The 19,130-nt window shown below is 52.2% G+C and overlaps 26 non-coding genes across 26 annotated transcripts; 8 read left to right on the top strand and 18 right to left on the bottom strand.

Moving 5' to 3' along the window:
- Positions 1–765: 765 nt before the first annotated feature.
- TRNAE-CUC (transfer RNA glutamic acid (anticodon CUC)) lies at positions 766–837 on the bottom strand. The gene has a single exon. It is a non-coding gene; the product is annotated as a tRNA-Glu (tRNA).
- Positions 838–1,455: 618 nt separating this feature from the next.
- On the bottom strand, positions 1,456–1,527 carry TRNAE-UUC (transfer RNA glutamic acid (anticodon UUC)). Its single transcript has one exon. It is a non-coding gene; the product is annotated as a tRNA-Glu (tRNA).
- A 243-nt stretch (positions 1,528–1,770) lies between these two features.
- On the top strand, positions 1,771–1,853 carry TRNAL-UAA (transfer RNA leucine (anticodon UAA)). Its single transcript has one exon. It is a non-coding gene; the product is annotated as a tRNA-Leu (tRNA).
- A 1,094-nt stretch (positions 1,854–2,947) lies between these two features.
- On the bottom strand, positions 2,948–3,019 carry TRNAE-CUC (transfer RNA glutamic acid (anticodon CUC)). Its single transcript has one exon. It is a non-coding gene; the product is annotated as a tRNA-Glu (tRNA).
- Positions 3,020–3,637: 618 nt separating this feature from the next.
- TRNAE-UUC (transfer RNA glutamic acid (anticodon UUC)) lies at positions 3,638–3,709 on the bottom strand. The gene has a single exon. It is a non-coding gene; the product is annotated as a tRNA-Glu (tRNA).
- A 243-nt stretch (positions 3,710–3,952) lies between these two features.
- TRNAL-UAA (transfer RNA leucine (anticodon UAA)) lies at positions 3,953–4,035 on the top strand. The gene has a single exon. It is a non-coding gene; the product is annotated as a tRNA-Leu (tRNA).
- A 1,094-nt stretch (positions 4,036–5,129) lies between these two features.
- On the bottom strand, positions 5,130–5,201 carry TRNAE-CUC (transfer RNA glutamic acid (anticodon CUC)). The gene has a single exon. It is a non-coding gene; the product is annotated as a tRNA-Glu (tRNA).
- A 618-nt stretch (positions 5,202–5,819) lies between these two features.
- On the bottom strand, positions 5,820–5,891 carry TRNAE-UUC (transfer RNA glutamic acid (anticodon UUC)). Its single transcript has one exon. It is a non-coding gene; the product is annotated as a tRNA-Glu (tRNA).
- Positions 5,892–6,134: 243 nt separating this feature from the next.
- TRNAL-UAA (transfer RNA leucine (anticodon UAA)) lies at positions 6,135–6,217 on the top strand. Its single transcript has one exon. It is a non-coding gene; the product is annotated as a tRNA-Leu (tRNA).
- A 1,094-nt stretch (positions 6,218–7,311) lies between these two features.
- On the bottom strand, positions 7,312–7,383 carry TRNAE-CUC (transfer RNA glutamic acid (anticodon CUC)). Its single transcript has one exon. It is a non-coding gene; the product is annotated as a tRNA-Glu (tRNA).
- Positions 7,384–8,001: 618 nt separating this feature from the next.
- On the bottom strand, positions 8,002–8,073 carry TRNAE-UUC (transfer RNA glutamic acid (anticodon UUC)). Its single transcript has one exon. It is a non-coding gene; the product is annotated as a tRNA-Glu (tRNA).
- A 243-nt stretch (positions 8,074–8,316) lies between these two features.
- On the top strand, positions 8,317–8,399 carry TRNAL-UAA (transfer RNA leucine (anticodon UAA)). The gene has a single exon. It is a non-coding gene; the product is annotated as a tRNA-Leu (tRNA).
- A 1,094-nt stretch (positions 8,400–9,493) lies between these two features.
- TRNAE-CUC (transfer RNA glutamic acid (anticodon CUC)) lies at positions 9,494–9,565 on the bottom strand. The gene has a single exon. It is a non-coding gene; the product is annotated as a tRNA-Glu (tRNA).
- A 618-nt stretch (positions 9,566–10,183) lies between these two features.
- Positions 10,184–10,255, bottom strand: TRNAE-UUC (transfer RNA glutamic acid (anticodon UUC)). Its single transcript has one exon. It is a non-coding gene; the product is annotated as a tRNA-Glu (tRNA).
- Positions 10,256–10,498: 243 nt separating this feature from the next.
- TRNAL-UAA (transfer RNA leucine (anticodon UAA)) lies at positions 10,499–10,581 on the top strand. Its single transcript has one exon. It is a non-coding gene; the product is annotated as a tRNA-Leu (tRNA).
- A 1,094-nt stretch (positions 10,582–11,675) lies between these two features.
- TRNAE-CUC (transfer RNA glutamic acid (anticodon CUC)) lies at positions 11,676–11,747 on the bottom strand. Its single transcript has one exon. It is a non-coding gene; the product is annotated as a tRNA-Glu (tRNA).
- Positions 11,748–12,365: 618 nt separating this feature from the next.
- On the bottom strand, positions 12,366–12,437 carry TRNAE-UUC (transfer RNA glutamic acid (anticodon UUC)). Its single transcript has one exon. It is a non-coding gene; the product is annotated as a tRNA-Glu (tRNA).
- Positions 12,438–12,680: 243 nt separating this feature from the next.
- Positions 12,681–12,763, top strand: TRNAL-UAA (transfer RNA leucine (anticodon UAA)). The gene has a single exon. It is a non-coding gene; the product is annotated as a tRNA-Leu (tRNA).
- A 1,094-nt stretch (positions 12,764–13,857) lies between these two features.
- Positions 13,858–13,929, bottom strand: TRNAE-CUC (transfer RNA glutamic acid (anticodon CUC)). Its single transcript has one exon. It is a non-coding gene; the product is annotated as a tRNA-Glu (tRNA).
- A 618-nt stretch (positions 13,930–14,547) lies between these two features.
- TRNAE-UUC (transfer RNA glutamic acid (anticodon UUC)) lies at positions 14,548–14,619 on the bottom strand. The gene has a single exon. It is a non-coding gene; the product is annotated as a tRNA-Glu (tRNA).
- A 243-nt stretch (positions 14,620–14,862) lies between these two features.
- TRNAL-UAA (transfer RNA leucine (anticodon UAA)) lies at positions 14,863–14,945 on the top strand. The gene has a single exon. It is a non-coding gene; the product is annotated as a tRNA-Leu (tRNA).
- A 1,093-nt stretch (positions 14,946–16,038) lies between these two features.
- Positions 16,039–16,110, bottom strand: TRNAE-CUC (transfer RNA glutamic acid (anticodon CUC)). Its single transcript has one exon. It is a non-coding gene; the product is annotated as a tRNA-Glu (tRNA).
- A 618-nt stretch (positions 16,111–16,728) lies between these two features.
- TRNAE-UUC (transfer RNA glutamic acid (anticodon UUC)) lies at positions 16,729–16,800 on the bottom strand. The gene has a single exon. It is a non-coding gene; the product is annotated as a tRNA-Glu (tRNA).
- A 243-nt stretch (positions 16,801–17,043) lies between these two features.
- TRNAL-UAA (transfer RNA leucine (anticodon UAA)) lies at positions 17,044–17,126 on the top strand. Its single transcript has one exon. It is a non-coding gene; the product is annotated as a tRNA-Leu (tRNA).
- Positions 17,127–18,220: 1,094 nt separating this feature from the next.
- TRNAE-CUC (transfer RNA glutamic acid (anticodon CUC)) lies at positions 18,221–18,292 on the bottom strand. Its single transcript has one exon. It is a non-coding gene; the product is annotated as a tRNA-Glu (tRNA).
- A 618-nt stretch (positions 18,293–18,910) lies between these two features.
- On the bottom strand, positions 18,911–18,982 carry TRNAE-UUC (transfer RNA glutamic acid (anticodon UUC)). The gene has a single exon. It is a non-coding gene; the product is annotated as a tRNA-Glu (tRNA).
- Between the last annotated feature and the right edge of the window lie 148 nt (positions 18,983–19,130).

Raw genomic sequence — 19,130 nt, 5'->3', positions numbered from 1 at the left:
CAGTGGAGCAGGATCTGCTGATGCAGGCCCGGCTGGCTCAAACGTGCAAAGGGTTCTCCACAGGCCTCTGGGAAAGAAATTGAGCAGAGTTTCCTGCCCCGCCTCCTCTCGCCTTCCGAACGGGCTTCCAAACGGGCAATGCCCTGACGGGTCCCCCACAACCTATCCTGCCCATGCCCACACCCCTGTATATGAGGGTGACCCATGTCCCTCACCCTCCATGCTCGAATGGAAGGCCTGTGTGTCCTGAGGGGAGCACCAGACAGGCATCTCTCAGGCCAGGCAGACACCTGCAGTACCTGTTAAGCTCCAAAGCCTGTACATTCCCAAGATGCAACACGTCACTATGCAAATCAGGCAGCCCTTGCCACACCCTCCCCGCCTCTGGCCTCTGCCGCTTTCCGTACGTGCAGCTCAGCTTTTTCTTACCCAGAGGCAGACTTCCGTTTTAGCAAACAGGTGGGTTGCAGTGGGTCCAGGACGCCATTTGGAGACAAAGCCTGCGGCCCAGTCAAAGGAGGACTACCTGCCACAGGCCATGGGGTCAGAAGCCTACAAAAGGAAGCGCGCCTCGGAATACAGGATCTCACTTGCTCAAGAGCCTTGCCTCCCACCATGGGAAGCAGCTCTAAAGGAACCTTGCGAAAATCATATTTTGAGCGATACTGCGTCATGCTAGGCAAATTGTGAGTCAGAAAAGCAACTTCATTTTGAGAAGCCCTGACCTACGGGAAGGAAAAGCTTTCAAGGTCAGAAGAGGGACTTTTCCCTGACCGGGAATCGAACCCGGGCCGCGGCGGTGAGAGCGCCGAATCCTAACCACTAGACCACCAGGGAGCCCAGAGCCGTGCAGCAAAAGTTCATACACTGCTCTCCGAGTGACAAAGCTCATGGGGGCTGAAAACATATTTTATTCTACAGCAAATATGAATCGGAACTTAATCCTCATGATGCCACCAGACTGCCTGTCACTTCCAGGCACAGGCCATCCTCTCCCCCTTGCTACTGAACCGATGAATTCCTGCACAATCAGGATCCCCGGGAAAACACAAGAGGGACACCTAGTGGCTGCTGATGGCGCACAGACAGCTGGTACACCTTCTCTCACCTATCTCGTTATTCAGCTTGCTGGAAGAATACATTGCGCTTAAGCGATTCAAGAGTGCAAAGGAGAAGAGTGCTCCAAAGTAGATGTATGCATCACAGCAGGGTTTTCCAGCAATTTACCTTTCTGTTGAGCTGGTACTGCACTTCACGCCAACATAGAGCACCTGACTGGGTGGGGGACTGCGTGCGCACAAAGGTGGCTTAGGTCAATGGGGGCAAAGCAACCTGGGGCACAGGAGAACAAGCCCCATTCCTCCGCTTTCATCTATTGGGAGGGGTGCCTTTTTAAAGACCTTCTTTTAAAAAAGATACACAGACAAATTAAGCAATCTATGCTTTAGAGGGATCTTCCCTGACCGGGAATCGAACCCGGGCCGCGGCGGTGAAAGCGCCGAATCCTAGCCACTAGACCACCAGGGAGTAGATGCTCTAGTGTGCCTGCCTTGCTCACCCCCTTATTGTGACTAAGCTAACTCCAATATAAAAATTAACGGTAAGGTCCGAGTGGGAGAAAGTTAGGTGTCACACAGTGTGTTTGTTATAAGCAATTACTTTTAACCTCCTGCAAAAGCCTTTTAACTCTGCAATCACCTCTTGCTGGACAGCTGGTGCTACAGTAGCAAGCATAAAAAGGGAGTTGAAGAAAGTAAATCCTTGGGTCTCACCAGGGTGGCCGAGTGGTTAAGGCGTTGGACTTAAGATCCAATGGACGTTTGTCCGCATGGGTTCGAGCCCCATTCCTGGTATGGGTTTTCAGCAGGTTTGTAGGAACGTGCAGATGCTTTTGAAAAGCATTTTCCTCCGCCCTCCTCGGCCTCCCACTGCCCCTCCCCAACGGTCCCCATTCAAGCCTCAGGTGTGGAGTCTGCTGCTACTCTTCTACCAGCATGGATGCTTCCCAGAGCAATGAAGTGCCATCTACACAGAGCCCCTGCCTAGAGAAATACACCTCCTATGTCTTTTTCCACTATAGGGAGCAGGAGAAACTGATTGCTTCCTGGGCAACATGGGTCTGCCACTAGAATTTGCAGATTTCTCCCCTTTTTTTGATTTACGCCTACAGGCTCTCCCTTCCCAGTGGAGCAGGATCTGCTGATGCAGGCCCGGCTGGCTCAAACGTGCAAAGGGTTCTCCACAGGCCTCTGGGAAAGAAATTGAGCAGAGTTTCCTGCCCCGCCTCCGCTCGCCTTCCGAACGGGCTTCCAAACGGGCAATGCCCTGACGGGTCCCCCACAACCTATCCTGCCCATGCCCACACCCCTGTATATGAGGGTGACCCATGTCCCTCACCCTCCATGCTCGAATGGAAGGCCTGTGTGTCCTGAGGGGAGCACCAGACAGGCATCTCTCAGGCCAGGCAGACACCTGCAGTACCTGTTAAGCTCCAAAGCCTGTACATTCCCAAGATGCAACAGGTCACTATGCAAATCAGGCAGCCCTTGCCACACCCTCCCCGCCTCTGGCCTCTGCCGCTTTCCGTACGTGCAGCTCAGCTTTTTCTTACCCAGAGGCAGACTTCCGTTTTAGCAAACAGGTGGGTTGCAGTGGGTCCAGGACGCCATTTGGAGACAAAGCCTGCGGCCCAGTCAAAGGAGGACTACCTGCCACAGGCCATGGGGTCAGAAGCCTACAAAAGGAAGCGCGCCTCGGAATACAGGATCTCACTTGCTCAAGAGCCTTGCCTCCCACCATGGGAAGCAGCTCTAAAGGAACCTTGCGAAAATCATATTTTGAGCGATACTGCGTCATGCTAGGCAAATTGTGAGTCAGAAAAGCAACTTCATTTTGAGAAGCCCTGACCTACGGGAAGGAAAAGCTTTCAAGGTCAGAAGAGGGACTTTTCCCTGACCGGGAATCGAACCCGGGCCGCGGCGGTGAGAGCGCCGAATCCTAACCACTAGACCACCAGGGAGCCCAGAGCCGTGCAGCAAAAGTTCATACACTGCTCTCCGAGTGACAAAGCTCATGGGGGCTGAAAACATATTTTATTCTACAGCAAATATGAATCGGAACTTAATCCTCATGATGCCACCAGACTGCCTGTCACTTCCAGGCACAGGCCATCCTCTCCCCCTTGCTACTGAACCGATGAATTCCTGCACAATCAGGATCCCCGGGAAAACCCAAGAGGGACACCTAGTGGCTGCTGATGGCGCACAGACAGCTGGTACACCTTCTCTCACCTATCTCGTTATTCAGCTTGCTGGAAGAATACATTGCGCTTAAGCGATTCAAGAGTGCAAAGGAGAAGAGTGCTCCAAAGTAGATGTATGCATCACAGCAGGGTTTTCCAGCAATTTACCTTTCTGTTGAGCTGGTACTGCACTTCACGCCAACATAGAGCACCTGACTGGGTGGGGGACTGCGTGCGCACAAAGGTGGCTTAGGTCAATGGGGGCAAAGCAACCTGGGGCACAGGAGAACAAGCCCAATTCCTCCGCTTTCATCTATTGGGAGGGGTGCCTTTTTAAAGACCTTCTTTTAAAAAAGATACACAGACAAATTAAGCAATCTATGCTTTAGAGGGATCTTCCCTGACCGGGAATCGAACCCGGGCCGCAGCGGTGAAAGCGCCGAATCCTAGCCACTAGACCACCAGGGAGTAGATGCTCTAGTGTAACTGCCTTGCTCACCCCCTTATTGTGACTAAGCTAACTCCAATATAAAAATTAACGGTAAGGTCCGAGTGGGAGAAAGTTAGGTGTCACACAGTGTGTTTGTTATAAGCAATTACTTTTAACCTCCTGCAAAAGCCTTTTAACTCTGCAATCACCTCTTGCTGGACAGCTGGTGCTACAGTAGCAAGCATAAAAAGGGAGTTGAAGAAAGTAAATCCTTGGGTCTCACCAGGGTGGCCGAGTGGTTAAGGCGTTGGACTTAAGATCCAATGGACGTTTGTCCGCATGGGTTCGAGCCCCATTCCTGGTATGGGTTTTCAGCAGGTTTGTAGGAACGTGCAGATGCTTTTGAAAAGCATTTTCCTCCGCCCTCCTCGGCCTCCCACTGCCCCTCCCCAACAGTCCCCATTCAAGCCTCAGGTGTGGAGTCTGCTGCTACTCTTCTACCAGCATGGATGCTTCCCAGAGCAATGAAGTGCCATCTACACAGAGCCCCTGCCTAGAGAAATACACCTCCTATGTCTTTTTCCACTATAGGGAGCAGGAGAAACTGATTGCTTCCTGGGCAACATGGGTCTGCCACTAGAATTTGCAGATTTCTCCCCTTTTTTTGATTTACGCCTACAGGCTCTCCCTTCCCAGTGGAGCAGGATCTGCTGATGCAGGCCCGGCTGGCTCAAATGTGCAAAGGGTTCTCCACAGGCCTCTGGGAAAGAAATTGAGCAGAGTTTCCTGCCCCGCCTCCTCTCGCCTTCCGAACGGGCTTCCAAACGGGCAATGCCCTGACGGGTCCCCCACAACCTATCCTGCCCATGCCCACACCCCTGTATATGAGGGTGACCCATGTCCCTCACCCTCCATGCTCGAATGGAAGGCCTGTGTGTCCTGAGGGGAGCACCAGACAGGCATCTCTCAGGCCAGGCAGACACCTGCAGTACCTGTTAAGCTCCAAAGCCTGTACATTCCCAAGATGCAACACGTCACTATGCAAATCAGGCAGCCCTTGCCACACCCTCCCCGCCTCTGGCCTCTGCCGCTTTCCGTACGTGCAGCTCAGCTTTTTCTTACCCAGAGGCAGACTTCCGTTTTAGCAAACAGGTGGGTTGCAGTGGGTCCAGGACGCCATTTGGAGACAAAGCCTGCGGCCCAGTCAAAGGAGGACTACCTGCCACAGGCCATGGGGTCAGAAGCCTACAAAAGGAAGCGCGCCTCGGAATACAGGATCTCACTTGCTCAAGAGCCTTGCCTCCCACCATGGGAAGCAGCTCTAAAGGAACCTTGCGAAAATCATATTTTGAGCGATACTGCGTCATGCTAGGCAAATTGTGAGTCAGAAAAGCAACTTCATTTTGAGAAGCCCTGACCTACGGGAAGGAAAAGCTTTCAAGGTCAGAAGAGGGACTTTTCCCTGACCGGGAATCGAACCCGGGCCGCGGCGGTGAGAGCGCCGAATCCTAACCACTAGACCACCAGGGAGCCCAGAGCCGTGCAGCAAAAGTTCATACACTGCTCTCCGAGTGACAAAGCTCATGGGGGCTGAAAACATATTTTATTCTACAGCAAATATGAATCGGAACTTAATCCTCATGATGCCACCAGACTGCCTGTCACTTCCAGGCACAGGCCATCCTCTCCCCCTTGCTACTGAACCGATGAATTCCTGCACAATCAGGATCCCCGGGAAAACCCAAGAGGGACACCTAGTGGCTGCTGATGGCGCACAGACAGCTGGTACACCTTCTCTCACCTATCTCGTTATTCAGCTTGCTGGAAGAATACATTGCGCTTAAGCGATTCAAGAGTGCAAAGGAGAAGAGTGCTCCAAAGTAGATGTATGCATCACAGCAGGGTTTTCCAGCAATTTACCTTTCTGTTGAGCTGGTACTGCACTTCACGCCAACATAGAGCACCTGACTGGGTGGGGGACTGCGTGCGCACAAAGGTGGCTTAGGTCAATGGGGGCAAAGCAACCTGGGGCACAGGAGAACAAGCCCCATTCCTCTGCTTTCATCTATTGGGAGGGGTGCCTTTTTAAAGACCTTCTTTTAAAAAAGATACACAGACAAATTAAGCAATCTATGCTTTAGAGGGATCTTCCCTGACCGGGAATCGAACCCGGGCCGCGGCGGTGAAAGCGCTGAATCCTAGCCACTAGACCACCAGGGAGTAGATGCTCTAGTGTAACTGCCTTGCTCACCCCCTTATTGTGACTAAGCTAACTCCAATATAAAAATTAACGGTAAGGTCCGAGTGGGAGAAAGTTAGGTGTCACACAGTGTGTTTGTTATAAGCAATTACTTTTAACCTCCTGCAAAAGCCTTTTAACTCTGCAATCACCTCTTGCTGGACAGCTGGTGCTACAGTAGCAAGCATAAAAAGGGAGTTGAAGAAAGTAAATCCTTGGGTCTCACCAGGGTGGCCGAGTGGTTAAGGCGTTGGACTTAAGATCCAATGGACGTTTGTCCGCATGGGTTCGAGCCCCATTCCTGGTATGGGTTTTCAGCAGGTTTGTAGGAACGTGCAGATGCTTTTGAAAAGCATTTTCCTCCGCCCTCCTCGGCCTCCCACTGCCCCTCCCCAACGGTCCCCATTCAAGCCTCAGGTGTGGAGTCTGCTGCTACTCTTCTACCAGCATGGATGCTTCCCAGAGCAATGAAGTGCCATCTACACAGAGCCCCTGCCTAGAGAAATACACCTCCTATGTCTTTTTCCACTATAGGGAGCAGGAGAAACTGATTGCTTCCTGGGCAACATGGGTCTGCCACTAGAATTTGCAGATTTCTCCCCTTTTTTTGATTTACGCCTACAGGCTCTCCCTTCCCAGTGGAGCAGGATCTGCTGATGCAGGCCCGGCTGGCTCAAACGTGCAAAGGGTTCTCCACAGGCCTCTGGGAAAGAAATTGAGCAGAGTTTCCTGCCCCGCCTCCTCTCGCCTTCCGAACGGGCTTCCAAACGGGCAATGCCCTGACGGGTCCCCCACAACCTATCCTGCCCATGCCCACACCCCTGTATATGAGGGTGACCCATGTCCCTCACCCTCCATGCTCGAATGGAAGGCCTGTGTGTCCTGAGGGGAGCACCAGACAGGCATCTCTCAGGCCAGGCAGACACCTGCAGTACCTGTTAAGCTCCAAAGCCTGTACATTCCCAAGATGCAACACGTCACTATGCAAATCAGGCAGCCCTTGCCACACCCTCCCCGCCTCTGGCCTCTGCCGCTTTCCGTACGTGCAGCTCAGCTTTTTCTTACCCAGAGGCAGACTTCCGTTTTAGCAAACAGGTGGGTTGCAGTGGGTCCAGGACGCCATTTGGAGACAAAGCCTGCGGCCCAGTCAAAGGAGGACTACCTGCCACAGGCCATGGGGTCAGAAGCCTACAAAAGGAAGCGCGCCTCGGAATACAGGATCTCACTTGCTCAAGAGCCTTGCCTCCCACCATGGGAAGCAGCTCTAAAGGAACCTTGCGAAAATCATATTTTGAGCGATACTGCGTCATGCTAGGCAAATTGTGAGTCAGAAAAGCAACTTCATTTTGAGAAGCCCTGACCTACGGGAAGGAAAAGCTTTCAAGGTCAGAAGAGGGACTTTTCCCTGACCGGGAATCGAACCCGGGCCGCGGCGGTGAGAGCGCCGAATCCTAACCACTAGACCACCAGGGAGCCCAGAGCCGTGCAGCAAAAGTTCATACACTGCTCTCCGAGTGACAAAGCTCATGGGGGCTGAAAACATATTTTATTCTACAGCAAATATGAATCGGAACTTAATCCTCATGATGCCACCAGACTGCCTGTCACTTCCAGGCACAGGCCATCCTCTCCCCCTTGCTACTGAACCGATGAATTCCTGCACAATCAGGATCCCCGGGAAAACCCAAGAGGGACACCTAGTGGCTGCTGATGGCGCACAGACAGCTGGTACACCTTCTCTCACCTATCTCGTTATTCAGCTTGCTGGAAGAATACATTGCGCTTAAGCGATTCAAGAGTGCAAAGGAGAAGAGTGCTCCAAAGTAGATGTATGCATCACAGCAGGGTTTTCCAGCAATTTACCTTTCTGTTGAGCTGGTACTGCACTTCACGCCAACATAGAGCACCTGACTGGGTGGGGGACTGCGTGCGCACAAAGGTGGCTTAGGTCAATGGGGGCAAAGCAACCTGGGGCACAGGAGAACAAGCCCCATTCCTCCGCTTTCATCTATTGGGAGGGGTGCCTTTTTAAAGACCTTCTTTTAAAAAAGATACACAGACAAATTAAGCAATCTATGCTTTAGAGGGATCTTCCCTGACCGGGAATCGAACCCGGGCCGCGGCGGTGAAAGCGCCGAATCCTAGCCACTAGACCACCAGGGAGTAGATGCTCTAGTGTGCCTGCCTTGCTCACCCCCTTATTGTGACTAAGCTAACTCCAATATAAAAATTAACGGTAAGGTCCGAGTGGGAGAAAGTTAGGTGTCACACAGTGTGTTTGTTATAAGCAATTACTTTTAACCTCCTGCAAAAGCCTTTTAACTCTGCAATCACCTCTTGCTGGACAGCTGGTGCTACAGTAGCAAGCATAAAAAGGGAGTTGAAGAAAGTAAATCCTTGGGTCTCACCAGGGTGGCCGAGTGGTTAAGGCGTTGGACTTAAGATCCAATGGACGTTTGTCCGCATGGGTTCGAGCCCCATTCCTGGTATGGGTTTTCAGCAGGTTTGTAGGAACGTGCAGATGCTTTTGAAAAGCATTTTCCTCCGCCCTCCTCGGCCTCCCACTGCCCCTCCCCAACGGTCCCCATTCAAGCCTCAGGTGTGGAGTCTGCTGCTACTCTTCTACCAGCATGGATGCTTCCCAGAGCAATGAAGTGCCATCTACACAGAGCCCCTGCCTAGAGAAATACACCTCCTATGTCTTTTTCCACTATAGGGAGCAGGAGAAACTGATTGCTTCCTGGGCAACATGGGTCTGCCACTAGAATTTGCAGATTTCTCCCCTTTTTTTGATTTACGCCTACAGGCTCTCCCTTCCCAGTGGAGCAGGATCTGCTGATGCAGGCCCGGCTGGCTCAAATGTGCAAAGGGTTCTCCACAGGCCTCTGGGAAAGAAATTGAGCAGAGTTTCCTGCCCCGCCTCCTCTCGCCTTCCGAACGGGCTTCCAAACGGGCAATGCCCTGACGGGTCCCCCACAACCTATCCTGCCCATGCCCACACCCCTGTATATGAGGGTGACCCATGTCCCTCACCCTCCATGCTCGAATGGAAGGCCTGTGTGTCCTGAGGGGAGCACCAGACAGGCATCTCTCAGGCCAGGCAGACACCTGCAGTACCTGTTAAGCTCCAAAGCCTGTACATTCCCAAGATGCAACACGTCACTATGCAAATCAGGCAGCCCTTGCCACACCCTCCCCGCCTCTGGCCTCTGCCGCTTTCCGTACGTGCAGCTCAGCTTTTTCTTACCCAGAGGCAGACTTCCGTTTTAGCAAACAGGTGGGTTGCAGTGGGTCCAGGACGCCATTTGGAGACAAAGCCTGCGGCCCAGTCAAAGGAGGACTACCTGCCACAGGCCATGGGGTCAGAAGCCTACAAAAGGAAGCGCGCCTCGGAATACAGGATCTCACTTGCTCAAGAGCCTTGCCTCCCACCATGGGAAGCAGCTCTAAAGGAACCTTGCGAAAATCATATTTTGAGCGATACTGCGTCATGCTAGGCAAATTGTGAGTCAGAAAAGCAACTTCATTTTGAGAAGCCCTGACCTACGGGAAGGAAAAGCTTTCAAGGTCAGAAGAGGGACTTTTCCCTGACCGGGAATCGAACCCGGGCCGCGGCGGTGAGAGCGCCGAATCCTAACCACTAGACCACCAGGGAGCCCAGAGCCGTGCAGCAAAAGTTCATACACTGCTCTCCGAGTGACAAAGCTCATGGGGGCTGAAAACATATTTTATTCTACAGCAAATATGAATCGGAACTTAATCCTCATGATGCCACCAGACTGCCTGTCACTTCCAGGCACAGGCCATCCTCTCCCCCTTGCTACTGAACCGATGAATTCCTGCACAATCAGGATCCCCGGGAAAACCCAAGAGGGACACCTAGTGGCTGCTGATGGCGCACAGACAGCTGGTACACCTTCTCTCACCTATCTCGTTATTCAGCTTGCTGGAAGAATACATTGCGCTTAAGCGATTCAAGAGTGCAAAGGAGAAGAGTGCTCCAAAGTAGATGTATGCATCACAGCAGGGTTTTCCAGCAATTTACCTTTCTGTTGAGCTGGTACTGCACTTCACGCCAACATAGAGCACCTGACTGGGTGGGGGACTGCGTGCGCACAAAGGTGGCTTAGGTCAATGGGGGCAAAGCAACCTGGGGCACAGGAGAACAAGCCCCATTCCTCTGCTTTCATCTATTGGGAGGGGTGCCTTTTTAAAGACCTTCTTTTAAAAAAGATACACAGACAAATTAAGCAATCTATGCTTTAGAGGGATCTTCCCTGACCGGGAATCGAACCCGGGCCGCGGCGGTGAAAGCGCTGAATCCTAGCCACTAGACCACCAGGGAGTAGATGCTCTAGTGTAACTGCCTTGCTCACCCCCTTATTGTGACTAAGCTAACTCCAATATAAAAATTAACGGTAAGGTCCGAGTGGGAGAAAGTTAGGTGTCACACAGTGTGTTTGTTATAAGCAATTACTTTTAACCTCCTGCAAAAGCCTTTTAACTCTGCAATCACCTCTTGCTGGACAGCTGGTGCTACAGTAGCAAGCATAAAAAGGGAGTTGAAGAAAGTAAATCCTTGGGTCTCACCAGGGTGGCCGAGTGGTTAAGGCGTTGGACTTAAGATCCAATGGACGTTTGTCCGCATGGGTTCGAGCCCCATTCCTGGTATGGGTTTTCAGCAGGTTTGTAGGAACGTGCAGATGCTTTTGAAAAGCATTTTCCTCCGCCCTCCTCGGCCTCCCACTGCCCCTCCCCAACGGTCCCCATTCAAGCCTCAGGTGTGGAGTCTGCTGCTACTCTTCTACCAGCATGGATGCTTCCCAGAGCAATGAAGTGCCATCTACACAGAGCCCCTGCCTAGAGAAATACACCTCCTATGTCTTTTTCCACTATAGGGAGCAGGAGAAACTGATTGCTTCCTGGGCAACATGGGTCTGCCACTAGAATTTGCAGATTTCTCCCCTTTTTTTGATTTACGCCTACAGGCTCTCCCTTCCCAGTGGAGCAGGATCTGCTGATGCAGGCCCGGCTGGCTCAAACGTGCAAAGGGTTCTCCACAGGCCTCTGGGAAAGAAATTGAGCAGAGTTTCCTGCCCCGCCTCCTCTCGCCTTCCGAACGGGCTTCCAAACGGGCAATGCCCTGACGGGTCCCCCACAACCTATCCTGCCCATGCCCACACCCCTGTATATGAGGGTGACCCATGTCCCTCACCCTCCATGCTCGAATGGAAGGCCTGTGTGTCCTGAGGGGAGCACCAGACAGGCATCTCTCAGGCCAGGCAGACACCTGCAGTACCTGTTAAGCTCCAAAGCCTGTACATTCCCAAGATGCAACACGTCACTATGCAAATCAGGCAGCCCTTGCCACACCCTCCCCGCCTCTGGCCTCTGCCGCTTTCCGTACGTGCAGCTCAGCTTTTTCTTACCCAGAGGCAGACTTCCGTTTTAGCAAACAGGTGGGTTGCAGTGGGTCCAGGACGCCATTTGGAGACAAAGCCTGCGGCCCAGTCAAAGGAGGACTACCTGCCACAGGCCATGGGGTCAGAAGCCTACAAAAGGAAGCGCGCCTCGGAATACAGGATCTCACTTGCTCAAGAGCCTTGCCTCCCACCATGGGAAGCAGCTCTAAAGGAACCTTGCGAAAATCATATTTTGAGCGATACTGCGTCATGCTAGGCAAATTGTGAGTCAGAAAAGCAACTTCATTTTGAGAAGCCCTGACCTACGGGAAGGAAAAGCTTTCAAGGTCAGAAGAGGGACTTTTCCCTGACCGGGAATCGAACCCGGGCCGCGGCGGTGAGAGCGCCGAATCCTAACCACTAGACCACCAGGGAGCCCAGAGCCGTGCAGCAAAAGTTCATACACTGCTCTCCGAGTGACAAAGCTCATGGGGGCTGAAAACATATTTTATTCTACAGCAAATATGAATCGGAACTTAATCCTCATGATGCCACCAGACTGCCTGTCACTTCCAGGCACAGGCCATCCTCTCCCCCTTGCTACTGAACCGATGAATTCCTGCACAATCAGGATCCCCGGGAAAACCCAAGAGGGACACCTAGTGGCTGCTGATGGCGCACAGACAGCTGGTACACCTTCTCTCACCTATCTCGTTATTCAGCTTGCTGGAAGAATACATTGCGCTTAAGCGATTCAAGAGTGCAAAGGAGAAGAGTGCTCCAAAGTAGATGTATGCATCACAGCAGGGTTTTCCAGCAATTTACCTTTCTGTTGAGCTGGTACTGCACTTCACGCCAACATAGAGCACCTGACTGGGTGGGGGACTGCGTGCGGACAAAGGTGGCTTAGGTCAATGGGGGCAAAGCAACCTGGGGCACAGGAGAACAAGCCCAATTCCTCCGCTTTCATCTATTGGGAGGGGTGCCTTTTTAAAGACCTTCTTTTAAAAAAGATACACAGACAAATTAAGCAATCTATGCTTTAGAGGGATCTTCCCTGACCGGGAATCGAACCCGGGCCGCGGCGGTGAAAGCGCTGAATCCTAGCCACTAGACCACCAGGGAGTAGATGCTCTAGTGTAACTGCCTTGCTCACCCCCTTATTGTGACTAAGCTAACTCCAATATAAAAATTAACGGTAAGGTCCGAGTGGGAGAAAGTTAGGTGTCACACAGTGTGTTTGTTATAAGCAATTACTTTTAACCTCCTGCAAAAGCCTTTTAACTCTGCAATCACCTCTTGCTGGACAGCTGGTGCTACAGTAGCAAGCATAAAAAGGGAGTTGAAGAAAGTAAATCCTTGGGTCTCACCAGGGTGGCCGAGTGGTTAAGGCGTTGGACTTAAGATCCAATGGACGTTTGTCCGCATGGGTTCGAGCCCCATTCCTGGTATGGGTTTTCAGCAGGTTTGTAGGAACGTGCAGATGCTTTTGAAAAGCATTTTCCTCCGCCCTCCTCGGCCTCCCACTGCCCCTCCCCAACGGTCCCCATTCAAGCCTCAGGTGTGGAGTCTGCTGCTACTCTTCTACCAGCATGGATGCTTCCCAGAGCAATGAAGTGCCATCTACACAGAGCCCCTGCCTAGAGAAATACACCTCCTATGTCTTTTTCCACTATAGGGAGCAGGAGAAACTGATTGCTTCCTGGGCAACATGGGTCTGCCACTAGAATTTGCAGATTTCTCCCCTTTTTTTGATTTACGCCTACAGGCTCTCCCTTCCCAGTGGAGCAGGATCTGCTGATGCAGGCCCGGCTGGCTCAAACGTGCAAAGGGTTCTCCACAGGCCTCTGGGAAAGAAATTGAGCAGAGTTTCCTGCCCCGCCTCCTCTCGCCTTCCGAACGGGCTTCCAAACGGGCAATGCCCTGACGGGTCCCCCACAACCTATCCTGCCCATGCCCACACCCCTGTATATGAGGGTGACCCATGTCCCTCACCCTCCATGCTCGAATGGAAGGCCTGTGTGTCCTGAGGGGAGCACCAGACAGGCATCTCTCAGGCCAGGCAGACACCTGCAGTACCTGTTAAGCTCCAAAGCCTGTACATTCCCAAGATGCAACACGTCACTATGCAAATCAGGCAGCCCTTGCCACACCCTCCCCGCCTCTGGCCTCTGCCGCTTTCCGTACGTGCAGCTCAGCTTTTTCTTACCCAGAGGCAGACTTCCGTTTTAGCAAACAGGTGGGTTGCAGTGGGTCCAGGACGCCATTTGGAGACAAAGCCTGCGGCCCAGTCAAAGGAGGACTACCTGCCACAGGCCATGGGGTCAGAAGCCTACAAAAGGAATCGCGCCTCGGAATACAGGATCTCACTTGCTCAAGAGCCTTGCCTCCCACCATGGGAAGCAGCTCTAAAGGAACCTTGCGAAAATCATATTTTGAGCGATACTGCGTCATGCTAGGCAAATTGTGAGTCAGAAAAGCAACTTCATTTTGAGAAGCCCTGACCTACGGGAAGGAAAAGCTTTCAAGGTCAGAAGAGGGACTTTTCCCTGACCGGGAATCGAACCCGGGCCGTGGCGGTGAGAGCGCCGAATCCTAACCACTAGACCACCAGGGAGCCCAGAGCCGTGCAGCAAAAGTTCATACACTGCTCTCCGAGTGACAAAGCTCATGGGGGCTGAAAACATATTTTATTCTACAGCAAATATGAATCGGAACTTAATCCTCATGATGCCACCAGACTGCCTGTCACTTCCAGGCACAGGCCATCCTCTCCCCCTTGCTACTGAACCGATGAATTCCTGCACAATCAGGATCCCCGGGAAAACCCAAGAGGGACACCTAGTGGCTGCTGATGGCGCACAGACAGCTGGTACACCTTCTCTCACCTATCTCGTTATTCAGCTTGCTGGAAGAATACATTGCGCTTAAGCGATTCAAGAGTGCAAAGGAGAAGAGTGCTCCAAAGTAGATGTATGCATCACAGCAGGGTTTTCCAGCAATTTACCTTTCTGTTGAGCTGGTACTGCACTTCACGCCAACATAGAGCACCTGACTGGGTGGGGGACTGCGTGCGGACAAAGGTGGCTTAGGTCAATGGGGGCAAAGCAACCTGGGGCACAGGAGAACAAGCCCAATTCCTCCGCTTTCATCTATTGGGAGGGGTGCCTTTTTAAAGACCTTCTTTTAAAAAAGATACACAGACAAATTAAGCAATCTATGCTTTAGAGGGATCTTCCCTGACCGGGAATCGAACCCGGGCCGCGGCGGTGAAAGCGCTGAATCCTAGCCACTAGACCACCAGGGAGTAGATGCTCTAGTGTAACTGCCTTGCTCACCCCCTTATTGTGACTAAGCTAACTCCAATATAAAAATTAACGGTAAGGTCCGAGTGGGAGAAAGTTAGGTGTCACACAGTGTGTTTGTTATAAGCAATTACTTGTAACCTCCTGCAAAAGCCTTTTAACTCTGCAATCACCTCTTGCTGGACAGCTGGTGCTACAGTAGCAAGCATAAAAAGGGAGTTGAAGAAAGTAAATCCTTGGGTCTCACCAGGGTGGCCGAGTGGTTAAGGCGTTGGACTTAAGATCCAATGGACGTTTGTCCGCATGGGTTCGAGCCCCATTCCTGGTATGGGTTTTCAGCAGGTTTGTAGGAACGTGCAGATGCTTTTGAAAAGCATTTTCCTCCGCCCTCCTCGGCCTCCCACTGCCCCTCCCCAACGGTCCCCATTCAAGCCTCAGGTGTGGAGTCTGCTGCTACTCTTCTACCAGCATGGATGCTTCCCAGAGCAATGAAGTGCCATCTACACAGAGCCCCTGCCTAGAGAAATACACCTCCTATGTCTTTTTCCACTATAGGGAGCAGGAGAAACTGATTGCTTCCTGGGCAACATGGGTCTGCCACTAGAATTTGCAGATTTCTCCCCTTTTTTTGATTTACGCCTACAGGCTCTCCCTTCCCAGTGGAGCAGGATCTGCTGATGCAGGCCCGGCTGGCTCAAACGTGCAAAGGGTTCTCCACAGGCCTCTGGGAAAGAAATTGAGCAGAGTTTCCTGCCCCGCCTCCTCTCGCCTTCCGAACGGGCTTCCAAACGGGCAATGCCCTGACGGGTCCCCCACAACCTATCCTGCCCATGCCCACACCCCTGTATATGAGGGTGACCCATGTCCCTCACCCTCCATGCTCGAATGGAAGGCCTGTGTGTCCTGAGGGGAGCACCAGACAGGCATCTCTCAGGCCAGGCAGACACCTGCAGTACCTGTTAAGCTCCAAAGCCTGTACATTCCCAAGATGCAACAGGTCACTATGCAAATCAGGCAGCCCTTGCCACACCCTCCCCGCCTCTGGCCTCTGCCGCTTTCCGTACGTGCAGCTCAGCTTTTTCTTACCCAGAGGCAGACTTCCGTTTAGCAAACAGGTGGGTTGCAGTGGGTCCAGGACGCCATTTGGAGACAAAGCCTGCGGCCCAGTCAAAGGAGGACTACCTGCCACAGGCCATGGGGTCAGAAGCCTACAAAAGGAAGCGCGCCTCGGAATACAGGATCTCACTTGCTCAAGAGCCTTGCCTCCCACCATGGGAAGCAGCTCTAAAGGAACCTTGCGAAAATCATATTTTGAGCGATACTGCGTCATGCTAGGCAAATTGTGAGTCAGAAAAGCAACTTCATTTTGAGAAGCCCTGACCTACGGGAAGGAAAAGCTTTCAAGGTCAGAAGAGGGACTTTTCCCTGACCGGGAATCGAACCCGGGCCGTGGCGGTGAGAGCGCCGAATCCTAACCACTAGACCACCAGGGAGCCCAGAGCCGTGCAGCAAAAGTTCATACACTGCTCTCCGAGTGACAAAGCTCATGGGGGCTGAAAACATATTTTATTCTACAGCAAATATGAATCGGAACTTAATCCTCATGATGCCACCAGACTGCCTGTCACTTCCAGGCACAGGCCATCCTCTCCCCCTTGCTACTGAACCGATGAATTCCTGCACAATCAGGATCCCCGGGAAAACCCAAGAGGGACACCTAGTGGCTGCTGATGGCGCACAGACAGCTGGTACACCTTCTCTCACCTATCTCGTTATTCAGCTTGCTGGAAGAATACATTGCGCTTAAGCGATTCAAGAGTGCAAAGGAGAAGAGTGCTCCAAAGTAGATGTATGCATCACAGCAGGGTTTTCCAGCAATTTACCTTTCTGTTGAGCTGTTACTGCACTTCACGCCAACATAGAGCACCTGACTGGGTGGGGGACTGCGTGCGGACAAAGGTGGCTTAGGTCAATGGGGGCAAAGCAACCTGGGGCACAGGAGAACAAGCCCAATTCCTCCGCTTTCATCTATTGGGAGGGGTGCCTTTTTAAAGACCTTCTTTTAAAAAAGATACACAGACAAATTAAGCAATCTATGCTTTAGAGGGATCTTCCCTGACCGGGAATCGAACCCGGGCCGCGGCGGTGAAAGCGCTGAATCCTAGCCACTAGACCACCAGGGAGTAGATGCTCTAGTGTAACTGCCTTGCTCACCCCCTTATTGTGACTAAGCTAACTCCAATATAAAAATTAACGGTAAGGTCCGAGTGGGAGAAAGTTAGGTGTCACACAGTGTGTTTGTTATAAGCAATTACTTTTAACCTCCTGCAAAAGCCTTTTAACTCTGCAATCACCTCTTGCTGGACAGCTGGTGCTACAGTAGCAAGCATAAAAAGGGAGTTGAAGAAAGTAAATCCTTGGGTCTCACCAGGGTGGCCGAGTGGTTAAGGCGTTGGACTTAAGATCCAATGGACGTTTGTCCGCATGGGTTCGAGCCCCATTCCTGGTATGGGTTTTCAGCAGGTTTGTAGGAACGTGCAGATGCTTTTGAAAAGCATTTTCCTCCGCCCTCCTCGGCCTCCCACTGCCCCTCCCCAACGGTCCCCATTCAAGCCTCAGGTGTGGAGTCTGCTGCTACTCTTCTACCAGCATGGATGCTTCCCAGAGCAATGAAGTGCCATCTACACAGAGCCCCTGCCTAGAGAAATACACCTCCTATGTCTTTTTCCACTATAGGGAGCAGGAGAAACTGATTGCTTCCTGGGCAACATGGGTCTGCCACTAGAATTTGCAGATTTCTCCCCTTTTTTTGATTTACGCCTACAGGCTCTCCCTTCCCAGTGGAGCAGGATCTGCTGATGCAGGCCCGGCTGGCTCAAACGTGCAAAGGGTTCTCCACAGGCCTCTGGGAAAGAAATTGAGCAGAGTTTCCTGCCCCGCCTCCTCTCGCCTTCCGAACGGGCTTCCAAACGGGCAATGCCCTGACGGGTCCCCCACAACCTATCCTGCCCATGCCCACACCCCTGTATATGAGGGTGACCCATGTCCCTCACCCTCCATGCTCGAATGGAAGGCCTGTGTGTCCTGAGGGGAGCACCAGACAGGCATCTCTCAGGCCAGGCAGACACCTGCAGTACCTGTTAAGCTCCAAAGCCTGTACATTCCCAAGATGCAACACGTCACTATGCAAATCAGGCAGCCCTTGCCACACCCTCCCCGCCTCTGGCCTCTGCCGCTTTCCGTACGTGCAGCTCAGCTTTTTCTTACCCAGAGGCAGACTTCCGTTTTAGCAAACAGGTGGGTTGCAGTGGGTCCAGGACGCCATTTGGAGACAAAGCCTGCGGCCCAGTCAAAGGAGGACTACCTGCCACAGGCCATGGGGTCAGAAGCCTACAAAAGGAAGCGCGCCTCGGAATACAGGATCTCACTTGCTCAAGAGCCTTGCCTCCCACCATGGGAAGCAGCTCTAAAGGAACCTTGCGAAAATCATATTTTGAGCGATACTGCGTCATGCTAGGCAAATTGTGAGTCAGAAAAGCAACTTCATTTTGAGAAGCCCTGACCTACGGGAAGGAAAAGCTTTCAAGGTCAGAAGAGGGACTTTTCCCTGACCGGGAATCGAACCCGGGCCGCGGCGGTGAGAGCGCCGAATCCTAACCACTAGACCACCAGGGAGCCCAGAGCCGTGCAGCAAAAGTTCATACACTGCTCTCCGAGTGACAAAGCTCATGGGGGCTGAAAACATATTTTATTCTACAGCAAATATGAATCGGAACTTAATCCTCATGATGCCACCAGACTGCCTGTCACTTCCAGGCACAGGCCATCCTCTCCCCCTTGCTACTGAACCGATGAATTCCTGCACAATCAGGATCCCCGGGAAAACACAAGAGGGACACCTAGTGGCTGCTGATGGCGCACAGACAGCTGGTACACCTTCTCTCACCTATCTCGTTATTCAGCTTGCTGGAAGAATACATTGCGCTTAAGCGATTCAAGAGTGCAAAGGAGAAGAGTGCTCCAAAGTAGATGTATGCATCACAGCAGGGTTTTCCAGCAATTTACCTTTCTGTTGAGCTGGTACTGCACTTCACGCCAACATAGAGCACCTGACTGGGTGGGGGACTGCGTGCGCACAAAGGTGGCTTAGGTCAATGGGGGCAAAGCAACCTGGGGCACAGGAGAACAAGCCCCATTCCTCCGCTTTCATCTATTGGGAGGGGTGCCTTTTTAAAGACCTTCTTTTAAAAAAGATACACAGACAAATTAAGCAATCTATGCTTTAGAGGGATCTTCCCTGACCGGGAATCGAACCCGGGCCGCGGCGGTGAAAGCGCCGAATCCTAGCCACTAGACCACCAGGGAGTAGATGCTCTAGTGTGCCTGCCTTGCTCACCCCCTTATTGTGACTAAGCTAACTCCAATATAAAAATTAACGGTAAGGTCCGAGTGGGAGAAAGTTAGGTGTCACACAGTGTGTTTGTTATAAGCAATTACTTTTAACCTCCTGCAA

Source organism: Lissotriton vulgaris, chromosome 4_1 (assembly GCF_964263255.1).
Source record: "Lissotriton vulgaris chromosome 4_1, aLisVul1.2, whole genome shotgun sequence".
Classification (NCBI taxonomy): Eukaryota; Metazoa; Chordata; class Amphibia; order Caudata; family Salamandridae; genus Lissotriton; species Lissotriton vulgaris.
The sequence above is the reverse complement of the archived record's forward strand: the minus strand, read 5'-3'. Positions and strand labels throughout refer to the sequence as shown.